The following is a 20,578-nucleotide window of genomic DNA, read 5'->3' on the forward strand; positions in this document are numbered from 1 at the left end:
TAATGGTATTCCATCAAAATTCACTGAAAAAGTTATTGACAAATGACTTCGTGATATCATGATTAACTAAGTTAATAGGAGCAAATTCACTGAAAAATACAGAGACTAAAACCCTCTCCCTATTTAAATGATACGAACACAGACAAAGACAGGCAGAGCCATTTATTAGCCATTTCTCCTTAATTTGAGACATCTTCAGTGATAAATGTCTGGCCAATTAAAAGGGACAGTCATTCATATTAACCAAACTATGGGAGATAAGACGTTCAACACTCAGTTGAACACTTTAAATGCTAGGAAGTAGTCTGGTAAAAGGAATTTTCAGAAGTGACACTGCTACAGCCAGCTTTGTCAAGTAGGGATGACTGGCCTTTCTCTTACCAGATATCAAAATTCTACTTTAATCCATAAAACACTGGCTCAAGAGACAAAGGTGAGCCATGCTGGTCCTACAGACAGAATGTATCCTACAGTCCTACAGACCAGAAAGCCTGCAGATTCTCCTGCCAGAAACTTCTACAAAGAGCTGCATTCAAACACAGGTCTGTGTGCCCCTTGAGATCTTTGTTTCTGCAGAGCAGGATAAGAGAAACATGGATGCCAAGGGCTCTTTATGACTACATGGAAAGAGCAAGAACATAAAGGTATGAGAGGCTGGTAACTGTGCAGGGTATTTCACACTCACATGTACACAGAGCTGCATTAAAAGAGCTAAAAGATACTTCTATGTCAGAATTAAGTTTGAAAGTAAAATGTCAATTCAGTGCTTCATGAATATGCTTTCATGTACAATTTCAAACTTGGAACCTTGCTTCATTTGAAGAAAGTGAAATGTGAGTAATCACCAGGCATACACCAGCTCAGACAGAGCAGATAAAGTTCAGCAAGGCCAGAATCACCTGGGAAAAGCACCTCGTTATGGGAAAAACTGCAGTACAAGAAAGGCCTACGTACAGCTGTTAATAATTCATGAAACATAGTTTTCCTTATAGAACATTGCCACTGTTGTTTTCCAGTTACACTAATGTGAGTTTTGATGTGAGATTGAAATATGTCTCAATAATTAGCTATAGGGACATTTGACTGATGTAGTAATATTAGCAAAGAAAACAAAAACAAAAACATTCCTAATACCTATGATGCTATAATAATGAACAATTAGAAACAGCAGTGTGTTATCTGTATTCTAATTGATTACTGTGGTGCTCAGAGTGGTTTCATCTGGAATATGTTTTTGCTTGGATTCTTATTCAAAGTCCATTAATAGCAACAGAAAATTTTACATTGGCTTTTATAGGCTTTGGGTGAAGTCATTCTCAGATTATGAATAAGTGTAGAAACCAAGAATGGTGTCTTCAGAAAAGAAGAAAAATAGAGGTTCCTTTCTATGTCTGTGTATTAAATTCATTCCACGCTGCAGCTGATCCCTGTGGTTCTAAAGCATGAAATGTATGGAAGCTCCTGCATATGCTGTGATGTGCTGATGTTTCTTTCTTGGCATTTTATTCATGTGGTTGGCAGAACAATTTGTAAAATTAGGCTAGTACTTCACCTCGGATGTTATGGAGGCAAGGACTATACCATCTTCTGTTTTCTTACATGGGGATTAGCTTCAGCTTAGTTCAACCTGCAAATGAAGCTAACGTGCCCTCTGAGCAGTTGCTGAAGGAAGAAGAGAACTCATACACTAAATTCCCTAATCTGTCATTGGCAGAGGTTATGGTAACCTTATAGCAGAGGCAACCCCTATGGATATACCAGATGGCAAGATAAGAGAGAACAAATTGCTCACTGGAGAAGATGGTCCTATTGTGTTGTTTATTGTCAGGCCCAGTCCCAGCGTAGGCCCTGTGAAACATAGCTTCTAACAGTTGTGGATGAAGTTGTGGTTTTAAATCCTGTTGGGATAGCAGGTGTGCAGGAAGTCTGGGAGTAAAAGGACTGCTTAAATTGCTGCAGTGAGAGCTGCCTGAATTCAACGTGAGGAAATAACCTGACTTTCCCTGAGCTTTGACTCAGCCTTCCAGTCCAAAGTGTGAAATGAGGCAGAATCAGGGAACTTTAGTAACCTCCTTCAAGAGGTACCTCAGGTTACTGTTAAATGTATTCCAGTCTATTTTGCTTACAGTTGTTCATTCATACCCTTCATTTACTCTATCTAGACAGCATAAACATACATTTTGCACAGTTCGGGTTGGTTTTTTTTTTTGTCTCATTACAGATGGATGATTTCTGGCAGAATTCAATAACATTATGCATGAATTGCCAGAATAAGGTATAGATCACATTTTTTCCCTGTATTATTATTATTTTTTTTCTTTTAACATGCTTTAATGTTTCAATTAAAACTCCCTGAGTTAGACATATCAATGTTTTAAAAATGATTCTACATCTTTATAGTTAAGAGTTCTGAATATCCAACCATCTCTGGCTTTCTGTTTCATCTACATTCAGGTCAATTCATTAGCTGACAGAAATCCAGCCAGATAAAATATTGGCATCTATTTGTGTACTTCAGGCCTGTTCAACCAACTCACTCTATTATCCCAATTTGCAAGGCTGGCTAGCTAAGTGTGTCATCTGTATTACAGTGACACATTGTATAATCACTAGAAAATAAAACAAATCTCCCATAACAGAGCAGTTCAGTCATCCTGCTACAAGAATTAAAATGAGTGTATGTAGCATTGCTTACTTGTTTGTGGTGAATAACTGTTTATTTGTACTTTAATTTCTGCACTACATGTGTTAGGATGTGTTAAGCAGTAAGAATAGCTGTATTGAACTGATTACCTCTTTTAATTAAGTGTTGTTTTTTGGGGACTTGTATGATGGGTTTTTAATTTTGTGAAGTATATGGGAGGCGAGAAGTGTCAATAACTGCTGGAACATGCATTAGCTAAGTGCTTTCAGTCTCAATAAAGTGTACATGAGGAAAAGTAAAGTAGACCTGGAATAATATGCACAGATTATTCATTGCACTCAGGGATGATGGAAGACATTAGAACTTTGCCAAGATATCTATATTACATAATTAATAATGAGATCCACTCTGAGGTTTTAATATTTAGGTTTGCCTTTGGGCATTTCTTAAATTTGCATTGTATCTGCCTTCTCAAGAGTGTTTATGGAAAAGTGTGTGGGAATACAGGTGCGTGTCCAATGGTTTGTTGTGATGAGAGAGATGTTAGGATCCTTTCTTCCTCGGGTTATCTTAGCATTTTTCATATTAAATGAGGAACTGTGAGAAAGAACTGGAGATCTATCAATATTCACTGATTTTTCTTATCTCCTCATTACAGCACAGCCACATGATAACCAGAGTTTACTGTAGAATTTATGTCTGGGTTGAATGACATGATAAACATTGTGACTCCAAGCAAGGAGTCAGTTTTAACAGTAGGGACAGTAGAGGAGTTTGGAGTGTAACCTAAGATATTAGCTTAATACTACAGATGTAGAATTCTCAGTTACATAACTATCTACCTATGAATGGCCTTTGACTTCAGATACCTTCCTTAAAATATATATCAATTTTAGAATCCTTGTTTCTAAACCTTAGCTAGTGAATCTTTTCAGTCCTGGGAAGAACATACACCTACTCACTAGTTATCAACCTGGACAAGATGGAAAGCTGGGTGAAGAGGAACACAGTGAGGTTAACAAAGTCAAGTGCTCCTATGCTTGCTACACTTGGGAAGCAGTAGCCACGTGCACCAGTACAGGCTAGGGGCTGATTAACTGGAAAGGAGCCTTGTGGAGAAGGAAATGGGTGTTATGATGGACAACAGGCTGGCCATGAGCCAGCAGTGTGCCCTTGAGACCAAGAAGGCCAATGGTGTCCTGGTCACCTGAGTGTGGTCAGCAGGATTAGGGAGGTGGTTCTCCCCCTCTACTCTGCTCTGGTGAGGTCGTATCTGGAGTAATGTGTCCGGTTTTGGGTTTCCCAGTTGAGAAGTACAGGGAACTTTAAGACAGAGCCCAGCAGAGAGCCACAAAGATGATTAGGAGACTGAATCATCTCTCTTAGGAGGATTTTAAATTATTATGGAGTTAAGGATAAAGTTTCAAGGTCCTCTTAGTTCCATCCAGATAATAGAAATGGGTGTAACGCTATTACAGATGCGGTGGCATGTTAGATTCATTAGAAAATAGTAGAAGGAAATAGCATGGAATTGAAAGTACTTGGTCACCATGAAAAATCAGCCATGATATTTCACTGACCAAGGAACTTTTAATATATTGCTACCTGCCATGTAATTTCAAATAGCATGTAAATAATTAATTCTATTGAAAATTCAATTGAAATTTCTGAATTACAGCGTACTTGGAAAAGTGATTGTCTATTACATCCAAACAGAATGTAACAGAATCTTGCATTATCACTGGTGATTTTTAGTGGATGTGTGTGGACTCTTTAAAACCATATTAATAAATCCATCACATGTTTTATTAATAGTATTAAAATAGTCAAGATATTTTATTAATAATATTATTAATAATTCAATTCCAGACTTTCAAAAATGTGAAGTATACTGAAAAAAATGTCTATTAATTTTGGGCAAAATACAATGGTAATTGTTTCATTGATGAATCTGCAGAGTGCATGCTTCCACTGTCAAATAATTAATTATATTGTTGCAGATAATTTTAATCACAGATGTGAATACTTGGTAGTGATATATTTAATTAACTTCAATTCTGAATTTATTCTGCTTTTTTTTGTGTTTACTGATGATATTTCTTCTCTCTGCTCAGAAAAATAACTGCAAAAGTGCATTTATTTGTCTATTTGTGGAATAGATGCCATTGTTCTGTGTACTCATGTTAGTACATGAATTTGGTCATTAATAACATGGAATGCTAAGTACATTTTACATTTGTTATCCTTTACTGGGAACTATAAATAAATGATGTAGAGCAGAAAAAAATACAGAAAGAAAACAACAAACCTGTGTGATTTGAATGTCTGGCTGTGCTCCATAAGATTGCTGGCTTTCCTGGAATTTGACTGGTGATCAGATCTTGTGCTGGATAGCTGTCAGTTTTGCCCACAGTAAAAAGTGTAAAGCCAGGGAACTATTTGTGAACAGCAATTAAACTAATGAAATAAGAAATAAAAATATGTTCAGGGATAATTGGCCAACAAAAAAGGACTAATTAATCATGGTAATTGACTGATTTTATCAGCTCTATTGAGCAGGATCTATTACAAAGGAGTGATTAAGTATTTGCACCCTTGAAGTCAATCAATGTATTGTTTATGTACTAAACCATTAGTATTTGAGTATCAAAAATACAGGGAAAAGAATTTCACACAGAGAGATTTTGATGGCAAAATGTCTGGATATTTCTAAATATTACTAAAGAAGTAGTAGACCATGCAAATTTATTACATGACAGTTCACGACATCTCTCAAAAATACTGCAGTCTTGAAAAATGTTATAGTTTAAGACTGTATATTCGCTTTGCAAAGTAAATGATTGTTTGGATTGCATCACTGAACACAGTTCACAGGATTTGCTATCAGACAAGTTGAGCTGCATAATTAGTCTACTTCACTGCAAAATAGCATGCATATCAAGAGTTCTATATCAGCCTTAGTATGCCTTTCCAAAGTCAGCATCCAGGATCAGGGCAGTTAGGAGCACATGCCTTGTGACTGCATTTGCTAAACCAATTTATTTGGATTTTTAGTGTTCTTGTTGCTGAGCTCATCATCCAAGTCAAATTACACTTAAGCAGATTTAAAACAAATGGAAAATTACTTTTTACATCCAGGCCTTCAAGGTGCTTTGGCTTTTTGTCTCCATGTCTCCACGTCTCCATTACTGAAATGTGCTTGTGTTTGGTCCTGGCAGAAACAACACTTACTTATCTTTAGCTATACACTCAGATCCTCAACAGAAATACAGATTCTTGCTATTACTGAAATGAGCATATTCTAGGCAGGTTTCCAAGGCAGTAAAAACTGAGTTAGAGCTTGGGGAGTTAGCACACTGCAGATAACATAAGAAACAGATGATGTGTAAAGCATTCAAGAAAACCAGCAACCAAAGAAAAATTGGCTTTTGGTGTTCTATCTGTTGAAGATCAGGACTGCTAACATGGTGTATTTACTTATCTGTTGTCTGATACATCCATACATTCCTGATCAAAGTATGGGTAAATTAGTTCCTTCTGAGAATAATCAGGTTTTGAATTTATAGATTTTAAATGGAACAAAGGAGGTGCTCATTCAGATACCCCTACTGCAAGCTGAAGCTAGCATAAATGCCTTTACATGTTGTTATATAAAACAAGCAATTGTAAAATTATAAATAAATAATTATAAAATTATATGTTATGATTATATTATAATTATATTACATATTATAATTATAATATATATAATTATATTATATATATAAATTATGCATATAATTATATATTATAATCACAATATATTATATATTGTAATTATATATTATAATTATAATACATAATATAATATTATAATTATAATAATTATAAAATTATATAAAGTTATTTAATTATCCAGCTTTTCAATCACTCAAATTCATGTTCCTTTGTTCCTACTTCCGCGTGACTGCATTATAAACATTGCAACCGAATTATCTTTTGTGAGTTGTGGTGCTTTGTTGACTTAAAGAAATAAGGCCCAGTGCATTTGTACTGATGTTAGGAGATTGCCAGTAAGGACAAAAAAATTTTATAAAGCTTTAAGACCTTAAAATCCATCAGACTTCTCTTTTTCTTTCTTTTTTTTTTTTTTTGTTCCACAAAACAATAGTTTGACTTCCTCATGATTTTGACTCACTTTCTAGCCACGTGTTCCCATGTGTTTCAGCTCAAAATTTCTTTTCCTACATTTTTTGTTCTGTGCAATGTGGTTTGCAATTTTTTTTTTCTCCATACAGAGATAGACTATAATTGTTGATCTCAGGAATAGCTACCAGCAGTTCTGCACTCCTTTAAGAAAGATGAATACATTAAGGCATTTCTCATCTGATCTCAAATCACTGCTGTAGCAACTGTTCTCATAGGGTGATTCTTAAAAAATTCAGCGACAGATGCAATTCCTCTTGCAAGATAGCCAAATTCCAGCAGCTGGGCACACTTTTGATAAATCCCCAGCATTACAGCTGTCATATACAGCTAGTTTTTTGCTTTTGACTACTTTGATGCAGAAACTTTTTTTTTTTTTTGCAAGTAATGTTTGATAGTCCATACCAAAATGTCTTGCTGAACATCAACAGTCATATTTCTCTAGAGCCCGTACACTAAAACAAGAAACAAATTCCAGCTTGTTGACAGTTTAATCAGAAGACACATTAGGAAGGCTTTGAAATGAGGACATGAATGTCTAAGAAGACATTCTCTTGCATGAGTTAAAGTAGTTGTTTTTTCAGGACAGAATGAATATCAGAAGGCAGCAATGTTAAATGCTGAGATGGTGATATAGTGAAGCACATCAAAACAGGAGTTTGCTGGTTGATGTAGATTTGGAAAAGTTCAGGCAGACATATTTAAACAAACAAACAAAAATGACTGTGTGGGTAACTGAATAAAGAAAAGCTGCCCAAAGAGGTTGTAGATTCCTTGTCCTTGAAGACAGACAAAATCTGACTAGACAGAGTTGTAAGCAGCCTGCTCTGGATGGCCCTATTTAAGCAGGAGCTAGGAGGCTATCTAGTTCACCCCCTAGATTAAGTGTGAAGACACCACGGTTGCTTTCCATAAGCATCTATTCTGTGTTTCTATATTATGAGCACTCATTACTTTTTTGTTGCATGAAAATTTCTCTCTATGCTTTGAGTAGGGCCCTAGAATCTGGTGGTGCTTGGCAGCTGGAAGTCAGTTTCCTTGACTGTAGACACCATTCTGGACACAACCCCAAAGCAGGGCAACTGGAGTTAGCAGTTTCTGTATGGATTCCAGAGACATTCATGGTTAGGCTGGACTGGGCTCTGATCTTTATATAGATGTCCCTGTTCATTGTAGGAGAACTGGAATATATGACCTTTTAAAGTTCTTTCCAACTCAAACAATTCTATGATAACACTTTATCTAATGAAGGAATAATGATATAATGCATTGAGGTGGATGAGCTAATTCTGTTCTTTCATTACTTGGGGACAGTCTTTCCCTTGAATTCATTTAGGTTACAGCTGGAAAGTTACAGTCAATTCTGAGTGCTGCATCACCAGAAAGATACAGATCGTTTACAGGCATTCGAAGAATAGAAGTATAGTAGCAATGATTAAGTGTCTGGAAAGTATGACTTCAAAGTGAAGATTAAATTTCATGACTAAATTCCTCACTGTTACTGTGGACAAAAGAAGTTGACACTACCAAAACAAGAATAGCTTTTATACAAGTTAATTGAGTGATGAACATGTGCAAATTACAACAGTTACCAGAAAAGTCATTCTGTTGTGAGCAATGATTAAAAGAAGATTGGCCTTCTGTTAGAAAATTTTAGCAATAAATTCATTTTCCATTTACTGCTTTATTAATATGGCACGGGAGAGTGAGAGGTATATTAAGGAACATGAGATAAAACATACAGAGTTATGTAGGCAAAAGGTAATAGAAGAGTTAATATGACAGATGATTTACCTTTTATAATAGGCATCTCTCAGGAGGAACAATAGACAAAATCAAGTATTTTATTCCTTCAGGTATTGGGACAATGACAAAAAAAAACAACCTACCAACTAAAAAAGCACATCAAACTCCCCCTTTCCCCCCCCGTCCCCCCCTCAACAATCAGATTTCACATGCCAGAGAACAAATCCACCAGTAAGAGGGTGACTTTATATAATCTAGTTATTCTTCCCACTTACTTTTGAGTTATCTGTTGCTCTATAATTGTGAGGGATACTATGAGGAAGGCGTAACATCTTCTGACAAGCATGCAGACCTTTTAACTGCACTCATCAGCATTCTTTTAGTTATCTGTTAACGTCCAGTCCAAAACGGATACTGCAAATTTAAGATAATAGTGAAGATATTGGTGTAGGTGAGCAAGGAAGACTTGGTAACAATGCTTTCATATGCATATGTATTTTTATACAAACCCTGCAACCTCAATATTGTAAAAAATATAGAAGTTTGTTGGGAACTGTCTTCTGGGATCTCCACAGTCCATGACAACGTCCAGGTTGACAACAGACACTGACAGGATCTCCTGAGTGCTCAGCTACTTATTTCTGGGGAAAAGTATCAAACAAAATGAAGGAGTCCTATAGTCCAAACTCAACCAGTAGATAACTAGTGGGCCCATGATGCTTTTGGGTTGGAGCTGATTTTACTTACCCTAGAGATATGGGAATGTTGGAAATACTGTAAAGATGAGGAACTCAGCCTACCTGAAATATGGCTCTGCTTTTAAGCGTGTCTGTTCTTGCCACAAGGGATTACTACCCATGAGTAACTACACTACAGATAACATTTGGTGGTCAGTGTGTTAATGCTGCCACTGGTTTCCCAAAATGTATCCCTCTTTTCCTTTGCATTGCCAGAAAAGATGTCCTTACTAAATATTGTTAATTTACAATATTTATTAACATATTAACATACTAAGGCTTGTTCTGTAGGTTGTGCAGAAAATTCCAAGTGCATTACTGTCAGTTCGTACTAGAACAGATGAACAAAACTCATTGTGTGTTCTCAACAGTGGGGAAATTATAATTTATCTCATTTGGAAAGAACACCCAATGCTTAAGTGTGAGAGCAAGTGATGCATTTAGAAAATGTTATATTTATGTACCAAATATTAAATCTTTCTAATATAATTAATAGAAATCATATAGCCTGTCATCAAGTTGGATCAAAGAGTAAGCGAGCCTTTTTTTAAAGAACAACACATTTAGAGAACGTAGTTGTGCAGACAAGTAATAGGATGTTGCCATTGCTAGGAATTTGTCTCAGGGTTTGCACTGAGCTTGCAAAACTGTGGGGCTGTGGCTTGTCAGGCTTCATCTGTCTGAACTTACCTTGACCTGCCTGCAGCAATTTTTCTTCAAAGCTGGTGCCTATTGCAAATTTGTTTTACTTTTGTTTATCTTTGTAGTATATATAGCTGTTATATAAAGTGTAGCATGAATACAAAACCTACAATAGAAGTTATTCTGAGTGAAATTACATAATTCTGATTCTAACATGGTATAAATCTGAACTCTGTATGACAGCAGAATCCTGGGAAAGCTGGAGACACAGGATGTGCTGTAGAAGAATACTACCAGAAATGCTAAGCCTGTAAACAGGCCAGACGAGAAATTTTGATCAGGACTGGGACCAAACTGGATTAAAACTAACACAGGGAGAATCCATAAAACAGCACGTGTCTATTAAATTTACATGTAATGTGAACATGCAAAACAGTGAAAAAAGAGGAAGATGTTTAATTTTGTTAGCAAACATAAAACTACTCCAAGCAAACCCCGAGGAGGAAAAGAATCCATCACCATCACCACTATACTCCTTCCAGAGAAGTACCTTCAGCTTGTAGAGTTCTGCCTACCTCATGCCCTGACCCAACCAGATGGAACCATGGACTCAAGGGCCTAGACAGCATTGAAAAATTGAATAATACCAAGAAAAAGGGTGAAAGACAAAGACAGTATATTTAACAGTCTGAAGCATTTTATTATTATCTACCGCCTTTTTTGTATGGTGGTATTCTTCAGTTAATTTCAGTTTATTTTCCTTTTCTTATTTTTTCCCCTGTAATAATTAGATTTGTAGTAAAACTAACTTTTACATTAGCCTGTTAAGATTTCCATTATAGTAACAATAAATTCTTTGCTTTGCATATTGATTGTTTCCTCTTTCCTATAATAGAATTTTGAATATACCGAGAAATCAGACTCTAATTCTGTCCTGCATATCTTTAAGTAGTTCATACTTCTTCATCCTTGTCCCTCAAAAAGCTCTCAGCAACAAAAGAAGAGATTTGCGTGGTACTTCCAAACGACACGGTCACTTTTTTTGTCTTCTGTCTGCCTCATAGCCAAAAAAATATTTAAAAAAAGGAAAAAAGCATTTTCTGAGTGCAAATAATCAAATCACTTTTATTTGCCTATAGTGATATGGTGAACCCCACATGAAGGTTTTACTAAACTTTCCTTCTCATGGGAGAGATCCACACCAAGCAGAGAGTGACCATGGAGGAGTGGCAGAGATGAAGGGTTATGGGCTGACCACAGCCCCCATTGCCAATTCCCTTGCCCTGCTCCTGGGAGAGGAGGTAGGGTGTTGAGTAGGTGTTTGTAATTTGCTTTTGATCCTCAATGCTCTGCTAGCAATAGGCAACAAATTACATTAATTTAACAAGGTAGAGTCAGTTTAGCCCATGATGGAACGTGGAAGTTTGGCGGCCCTGCAAGGCAGGGGGGTTGGAGCTTCATGATCCTTGAGGTCACTTCCAACCCAGGTCATTCTGTGATTCTGTGATTCTGGTAACTGATAAGTAAATTCCATGCCCTTATCTCAACCCATGAGTGTTGTTTTCATCATGTTTTCCCACTTTGCCCTGTTGATAGGGTGTGAGAAGGAAGAACAGTGGTGTTTAGCTGTTTATCAATGCGAAGCCAACACATGAAGTTAACATAAATTCCAGGGCTTGAGACTGAGGGTGGTGTTTCAAAATGTGTAAGTAACACAGAATCACGGAATGGCTTAAAGGATCACAGAATGGCCTTAAAGATCATCTAGTTCCAACCTTCCTGCCATGCACAGGACTGCCAACCACTGGATCAGGCTGCCCAAGGCCCCACTCATCCTGGAATGATTCCAGAGATGTGGCCAGAATTTCTCTGGACAACAAATCTGTGGACAGACAAGGTTGCTTGTACCATCAGTTAGTCTGACTTTCATCAGCCTTCTTGGTTATACAGACCTTTCATGTACAGCAAAGGAATGCAATCAAGTCAAACTGAAAGAGTGCAGCACTACATGGTATTTCTTCTCAGGGTAAGCATATGCTCAAGCATGGGAAATTTGGCACAATCCCTGTTCCTGATGCTGAGTCTCACACTTCAGATCTACTTTGAGAAGGCATGGGAAAAGAATCCCCAAAAACAAACCATATACAGTTTTCAATGGGAGAGGTTTGAAGTCAGGAATATTTATTTTTAGATCTACGTCTGTGCCATGTGATACTCCGACACTGACATTCAAAAAGGATAATAAAAATATCTCTGTGTGGTTGATTACTTTTGGCTCTCCCTTGGAGATTGAGGCACTCAGCTTCTTTGTGCAGGCAGAGCAGTCGAAGACACCCCACAAATGAAGAGCTTTTAAATTTAAAGTCTTCTGCTCCTGCAAATAGGCTCAGAAATTATGTAGAGAACTGAAAATAGATAGGCATAAAAAGGATATTACTGTGCCAGATTAAATCAAGGTACAATGACAGCAGAACAGTAAGGTTCTTGTTTTAGTGGCAGAGACTCGAGTGGGAGCAAATAATGGGAGAAATATTTGACTAAAGTCAGATCCAGACATCTGGATTGTAGATTTTTCAACGGTTTGAAATGCCAAAGGTCTGAGGAGCCACCAGCCTCCTGCTAGTGGAGCCTAAACACAGGAAGGGAGACTTCACATGCAAATCCTGCCTTTATGGTCAAAACGTCTTTTCTTATCAGAAGCAAGTTCATCAAAATGAAAAACAGCAGGGTAATTCTGAAGGAATTTGCAATGTTGCAAAAACAAGCACAACATTTTGAGGCTTAACAAGCATGTATTTTCAAGGGTACACCAATGCTCTTTGGGAAGCAAAATAAACAACCATCTGCTCTGGTACTCCAAAGCTTTTCTTTTGTCATCACTGGTGGTCATATTCAGAAGAAAATATTTGCCTTAACTGATGAAGAGGAGGAACTCAGATTTTTACATCCCAAACCAGATTCTCAAAAGTTTCTATGTAAGTAAGATGCAAGTGCAGTTAAACCTCAATAAATTCCACAATGTTGGTGTTCCAAAAGCTTCCAGGACATCAGATGCAGTGCTCCATAACCCTTCCTAACTTATTGTGTCTTGAATGATTGTACTCTCACTCCTCATCCCTGGAGATGTTCAAGGCCAGGTTGGATGGGACCTTGGGCAGCCTAATGTAGTGTCTGATTTAGTGGCTGGCAACTCTGCCTGCAGCAAGGAGTTTGGTATGAGATGATCTTTGAGGTCCTCTCCAACCCAAGCCATTCTGTGTCTCTGTGATTGTATGATTCTATGATTTCACCTATTAGAATTTTCTAACTAATTCTATTCTGTCAGTATTTTCTTACAGATTATGATTTCTAGACCATTAATGGGTCTATGTTTCATCTTGGCATTCTATAATCTGACTTCAGTATTCATAACTGAACAGAATACTTCATTTAGTGACTGGACTAGATGTTATTAATTGTCTTTTCAAACCTTAATGATTCTATGGGTCTATATTTTCAGTAGTGATGAAGTGAAAGGGTTAAGTCACGTATAGTATTTGTGAGAATATATTTCACTCTACTCTTCTTATATTGATCCACCAACACCCCAAAACTTTTCCTGGGTCCCAGTTGCCTAAGTCATCTTTTCTGTAATCTGGTTTTATTTGGTTGTTTGTAATTATGTCCTCTAATTGTTATTACAGTGTTCTTATTAAATCACATTAGGGATTTTTTCTTTTTCTTTGTCATCTCCAAACAATTTGTCCCTTTGAAATTTTAATCCTGCCTTCCAATGTTTTTCCAGCTTAATATCATGTGTACTTGATAAACACAATCTGTATTCCTTCAATCAGACATGTAAGAATACTAAGCCAAAGACAAACTGCTTGGGTACATCACCTGATGCATCATTCCTTTTTGAAGGCAAGTCATTGATATCTGCTCTTTAAATATGACTTTCCAGATACCTCTATACCCAAGCTACAGGCCTTTCCTAACCTTCCTTCTGAGAACACCATATCAAGCAAAATAAAAGCTGGACTAGAATCAAGATATAGATTATCTGTTGCTTTTTCCCCACTTTGTAAAGCCTTTTACCCTGCCAGAGAAGAAAATTCAATTTATTTGACATGATTAATTCTTGAGAAAGTCATGTTGACTGCAATTTGTCTCCCTGTTCTCATCTAGGTATTTACAAACTGTTTATTTATGACGGTACTTTCCTGTGACTTAAAGTTCCCTCATTCCTCCTTTTCTCTTACTTTGAAGATGGTCACTCCATTTTTCTTTTTTATTTTCAGTCCTACAGAACTTTGTACATTTTCTATCAGATCTCAAAGTGGCTCTCCTGAAGACAACAGTTTTTTAAGTACTGAAGTAAGGTGCTCATTGTGTCCACCACCTTTGAAAGCAACTGTGTTTCAAGAAATATTAAACTTATTCTACCTTCATTGAAGTATGAGTTCTTATCTCTTTGTGTCTGTGTTCAGTGTCTGACCACATTTAACCTCTTAAGTGTAAGACTGCTACAAGAAAGGCATCAGATGTTTTTCCCTTGTGTTGATAAATTCATTGTGCAGTATCTATTGAATTAACTGTTTCTTGTTTTATCCTTAAACTGAAAATGTACTTTCAGAAATTTTGTACATAGTTTGTTCTTTCTAATTTTGATCCTAAAACTGCCGTGGTTCTAATCATATTTACTCATTAAGTCCAACTTTGTTTTCACATCTAATTTGATGTGGAGGAAAGAGATCCCAGTGGAGCTAAGTTCATCTCCTATTGTACTTTCTCTGCCATACAGCCATTTTCATGTGCAAATTTAATGCTTTTTTTCTAAGAGCTGTCTGTATTATAAAGCCTCAGCTGGTCAACTTGCTTTATGCCCAGGAAGGTTATGGAACGTATAAACTTGACAGCCATCATGGACCAGTTAGGTCAACCAGGGGATCAGGCCCAGTTAGCATGGGTTTACAAATGGTAGATCCTGTCTGACAAATCTATTTCATTCTATGACAAGGTGACCTGTTTAGTGGATGAGGGTAAGGCTGTCAATGTGGTCTACCTGGACTTCAGTAAAGCCTTTGACACTGTCCCCCACAACATCCTCATGGGGAAGCTGTCTGCCCATGGTTTGGATGGGCGTACACTCTGCTGGGTGAAACACTGGCTGGACCCAAAGAGTTGTGGTCAATGGAGTTAAATCCAATTGGTGGCTGGCCACAAGTGGTGTCCTCCAGGGCTCAGCACTGGGGCTACTTCTTTTTAACATCTTTAACAATGATCTTGATGAGGGGATTGAGACTCAGTAAGTCTGCAGATGACACTAAGTTGGGAGGAAGTGTTGATCTGCCTGAGAGGAGAATGGTACTACAGAGGAACCTGGATACAGTGGATCAGTGGGCCAAGGCACACTGTATGATTTTCAGTAGGGCCAAGTGTCAGATCCTGCATTTTGGTCACAACAACACCAGGCAACCCAACAGGCTTGGGGAAAAGTGGCTGGAAAGCTGCCTGATGGGAAGGGACCTTGGTGTATTGATGGAACATTGGCTGAATTTAAGCCAGCAGAGTGCCCAGTTGGCCAAGAAGGCCAATGGCATCCTGGCTTGTATCAGGAATGGTGTGGTGAGCAGGACTAGGGAAGTTATCCTGCCCCTGTACTTGGTATTGGTGAGGCCTCACCTCAAGTACTGTGTTCAGTTTTGGGCACTTTGGTACAGAAAGACATAGAGGAGATGGAGCAGATCTAAAGAAATTCAGCAAGGCTTGTGAAGGGCTTGGAGAATATACCCTATGAGGAGAGAATGAAGGAAAAAGAGGCTGAGAGGACTCTTCCAATATCTGAAAGGTTCTTACAGCGAGAGCAGGGTTGGTCTCTTCTCAGTGGTGACAGGTGACAGCACGAGGGGAAATGGCTTCAAGTTGTGCCAGGGTAAGTTTGGGTTGGATATCAGGAAAAAGCTCTTTACAGAAAGCCTTGTTAAGCACTGGAATAGGCTCCCCAGGGAGATGGTTGAGTCACCATCCCTGTATGTGTTTAAAAACCATTTGGATGTGGTGCAGGGACATGATTTAGTGGAGGGTTGCTAGTTAGGGTAGCATGGTTAGGTTGTAATTGGACATGATGATCTTTAAGGCCTCTTCCAACCTAAGTGATTCTATGTGTCTATGATTATCTACAGACATTTCCTGAGCTGAGGTTGAAGGATTTGTTGCTTATTGACCAGGACACTCTTTCAGAAAATATTTTGCCTCAGTTTCCCTGTCTGTTAAAAGGGAAGTGTGGTATGTCCTTATATACAGAACCCTTTCACATCAACTGATAAGACACTGTGAATGTTACTAATTAATAGAGTTTCTTAGTTCCCCAGTGTTTTCTGGAAAATAAAACTCTACAGTAAGTATTGTTTGGTTTGTTTCAGTTTTGAACTGCAAAGCTGTCAGTCACTTTGACTGTTTTAATAGATTTGTCTGTGTTTAAGCATGTGAATTGTGTAGGGGAAAAGTATATGTCTTTTAATTTTAAAAATGCTACTTGAGTTCTTTAGCAATTTCTACAGAAGTTTGCAATTATATAGTTAAAACACACATTTATATTTATAATATTTTCTTAAGTAAGCAATTATTTAAGCTGGTAGCAGTTAATGTTTAACTGGAAATGCAAGAAAGAACTCTGATATGTCTATCTTTCTAAAATGGACTGAATGTTCTACATTTAACTTGAAAGAAGTGTTCCGTTTAACAAATCTATTATACTGTTATCTATAAGTAACTTGGTCTTTTTGCAAATGTTGGCTACTGACAGGGTAATAAAGTCTGAGTGAACTGTGTAGTAGACCATTTCATGTTTGATACATTGCTTTAGTCAGTTGATTGTGCCAGTCAGCATGTTAAATTCTTAATACTAGTCAAATTTATTTGCTGTATAATTGTTTTCTCCACTGACTTTCTTTTTTTATCAGTGGCTCAGATCCTCAAGTGTGGAAAGAATGAACTACTGATGACCACAGTCCTCTTGGTACATGTGGGATAATTCATTGTTCAACAGTGACATTTTCAAGTCTGTGTTGAGATGGGTTTATAAAAAATAAACCCTGTGCTGATTCTCCAGGGACTGCATAGGAGAAAAAAGAAAAAATACATGAAAAAGAAGTAATAATGTGGCTTTTATGGATGAAGATGAAAGGTGTTTTTTGTTCTTTCTCTTTTTGCCTACATCAAAAATGCTGTTTATTGTGCAAAAGAAGGAACGATATAGACTTTAAGAACTGATTGCTTTTACATTTACTAAGCTTTCAGAATAATATTGGCAGGTGGAACAGGGACAAGCAGATTCAGAGAACATCAGGGACCTGTATCCTTATTAAAGGTTAACTGGGAATGTGGCTCCCACACAGGGTAGAATGTTTTGCACTGGGCTACATCATTTTCATAAGCTTTCAGATTTGTTTTCTTCTTTTCAAGCTGACTCTACTGGGGAACTTTTCCCTTTTATTTTCCCTTCTATTCCTTTAGCCCTCCCAACAAATCATTACAGCTTCTCTGCCTTCGGTACTAGCAAATTGCATCTTATTTCAGTGTTGAGTTTGTCTGAGTTCAACTTCCAGCTCTTGCTGTAGTAATAAAGTATAGGAATGGCAGTATAGTCTTGGTATAGTAATACAATAAAATTTTATGAAGCTATCATCATGCCTTATAAAGTAGCAGGAAAGGACACAACCTTTTTTTTTTCTCTTTTTTTCTTTTCTTCTTCTTTTTTTTTTTTCTTCCCATCTTTGCAGATCATCTACTACAATGACAGGAACAATTATGGAAACAATTATCAGAGGGAGGAACAGTGATACTGAGGCCTGAGTTAGTCTGCATGAGCCTAGTTTTACAGTAGTTTAACTTCAATAAAATCAACCACAGTAACAAGAATGGGAAATTGAGTGTAGAGGCTCCTAAAAACTGACTTGATGAAATGAATGGAATCCCAATTGGTTATCAGGCTTGACTGGGTTCAATAAATATTATCTTTGTAATTATGTGTTAACTCAGTTGCTGCTGTCACTGATCAGAATCCCCATAAGCATTACTGAATGTATTTTTTATTTTTCAGCGTGCTGTTGCTCCTCCTGGATATCAGCAAATAAATTAAGGTCCTTGGGTGCTGTTCTGAGCAAATTTATGTTTTTTGTATTTTCTTATTTTCATTTTACTTCTCCGCTTCAGTAATGTTTTCTTTCTTGAGGTTATTATTATAATCATCATTATTTAAGTTTTTTTCTTATGATAAAATTCTAATTAGTATTTAGTCTTTGTCAGAAAACCTATTCCAGTGCTTTTAACTGCTCATAGGAATTTCTCTTAGCTCCAGAGCATATGTTTCTGCATAACGTTGTTATGCATTTCTGGTTTATTTAATCTTATATTTTGTTAAGGAGACATGAAATAAGAGACCTGTTTTTCAAGTGTTGGCCATGAGTGTAAAATAGTTAAATAAAACTTTTTTGAAACTAGAGAAAATGAAGAATGCAATGGAGAGCAATTTATTTATTTACTTTGAATAAGAAAATAATTAGCCTTACCTTATAGATTTTGTGTATTTTTGTGAATATTTCCAGTCTGATTAGCTGATGAAGGTTACCTGTTGAAGTTAGAAAACAGCAAGGCATTTCAGCAAGCCAACAAAACCCATGATTATGTTAGACTGGCTGAGCACATGCGCCTTGGTAACATATGTTGAGCATACTCAGCCCCCCAGTGAATCTGACTAGCATTCAGCACTGCACTGAATTGAAATGGAGAAATTATGAGTCACTGAAGAACTTTTGTGTCTAATTGTATGGGAGAAAGCACTCTGTGTGCTTATAAAGAGAGCAGAACCTTTTGTCCCCATTTCACTATTTGCGTAATTCTTGCTGACTGAATACAAATGACAATCTTTCACTTTCGTTGCATGTCAATAGAAGATAAGAAACAGATTATCAGCAGTGTGATACAGCTTTGAATTACAGTCCTGGTTTCTGCTAGGATAGAGTTAGTTTTCTTTTGAGTAGCTGGTATAGTGCCCTGTTTTGAATTTGGATTAGAATGATGTTGATGACACACTAATGTTTTAGTTGTTGCTGAGTAATGCTTACACAAAGTGAAAGAATTTTTGGCTTCTCATATTTCCATGCTAGCATGGAGGCTGAGGGCACATAAGGTGCTTGGAGGGGACAGAACCAGGACAGCTGATCCAAACTGGCCAAAGGGAGATTCCATACTCATATGGCAATATTATTATGCAGTATAACTTGGGGATGCTGGTCATGGGAGCAGTTGCTGGTCAGGGAGAGCCTGGGCATCATTCAGTCAGTGGATGGTGATCAATTCCATTGTACATCACTATTTTTTAAAATATTCTTTTATCATTATGTTTAGTATTATTATTTTCCCTTCATTTTCTGTCTTATTAAACTGTTTTTATCTCAACCCAAGAGTTCTGCCTTTTTTTCATTTCTCTCTCCCAACTCATTGTGGGGTGAGTGGTGAGGTCCTGGAACAGGCTGCCCAGGACATTGTGGATGCCCCATCCCTGGAGCTGTTCAAGGCCAGGTTGGATGGGGCCCTGGGCAACCTGATCCAGTAACATGGAAGTTTGGTGGCCTTGCCATGCAGGGAGGTTGGAGCTTCATGTTCCTTGAGGTCCCTTCCAACCCTAGTCATTCTGTGATTCTGTGTGATTCTGTGATTGTGGGGTGAGTGAGTGAATAGCTGTGCTGTCTGCCAGGTTAAACCACAACAGTTGCCCTGTAACTGCCAGAACAACTTCTATTCTTTGCTTTTTTACTTTCTTGCATGATTAACCTTAGTAGGAGGCAGGGTCAGTTCTGGAGGATGACTCAAAATTCAACCTTCCATTTAACATATAAATTGAAATATAACTTGGCTCCTGTAGCTGATCTCCCTCGTTTTAAAAGTCATGTGAGTTCTGATCTTCTACTAATTCAGAAATTGAAACTTAAGTACCTGTTCAGGTCACTGTTCTGTGGCCGCTATCAAGCCATACACTGTCAGACAAGCAACTGCTGATAACTATGCCCTACTTTTCTGTCTACAGAATTGAACCAATCAGATTCTAAAGATTTTTGTTTTTAATGTAGTTCAGATTTCTTTATATGCATCTTAATCTGTAAAGTTCCAAGTCCCTTCCTGTAATCTGATATGAGAGACATACAAAGCCCAGTAAGATCAGCAGCATAGTCTGCACAAATAATGCCCAAAATGTCACGAATGCATTTGTATGCATGCAGCCACTGCAGGTAGAATTGCCTTGACTTGATCTAGACATCTGCTAAGTAGCTGTCTCCATCTGAAGCTCCACCCCATACTTTCAGATGCAGTCAATAGAGAAAAGAAGAATTTACTGCCAAGCAGTTTGCATTGCTGTTATGAAGGAAAGGGTGTGAAAGTACAGGTGGCTAATGCTGTACTAGGTACCCTGAGGTATCCTGCCTGGCCTGCAGCTGCCTTTCCAGAACAGTGCAGTTCCTTTATGGGTCACTCATTCATTTCCATGTTGGTAACCAACATATATCAGGACACTTCAGCGCTACTTCTATTTAGATGAAAGAGCCTCAGCTTGGACATATTTGTCAGTCCTATGGAGTTGCCT

At 37.5% G+C, this 20,578-nt stretch overlaps 1 long non-coding RNA gene across 3 annotated transcripts in view; it reads right to left on the reverse strand.

The window, feature by feature from the left end:
• Positions 1–18,696, reverse strand: part of LOC107308497 — a 34,493-nt gene extending 15,797 nt beyond the window's left edge. For 2 of the 3 annotated variants that reach the window (XR_001552823.2, XR_001552822.2), the window contains exons 1-4: positions 18,507–18,696; positions 8,851–8,989; positions 5,770–5,855; positions 4,953–5,101 (exon numbers count right to left, since the gene is read on the reverse strand). This is a non-coding gene — a long non-coding RNA (uncharacterized LOC107308497). The remainder of the gene's footprint in view (positions 1–4,952; positions 5,102–5,769; positions 5,856–8,850; positions 8,990–18,506) is intronic. The other variant, XR_001552824.2, reaches the window with a different exon arrangement.
• Positions 18,697–20,578: the final 1,882 nt, after the last annotated feature.

The sequence above is a fragment of the Coturnix japonica genome, chromosome 1 (assembly GCF_001577835.2).
Source record: "Coturnix japonica isolate 7356 chromosome 1, Coturnix japonica 2.1, whole genome shotgun sequence".
Taxonomy (NCBI): Eukaryota; Metazoa; Chordata; class Aves; order Galliformes; family Phasianidae; genus Coturnix; species Coturnix japonica.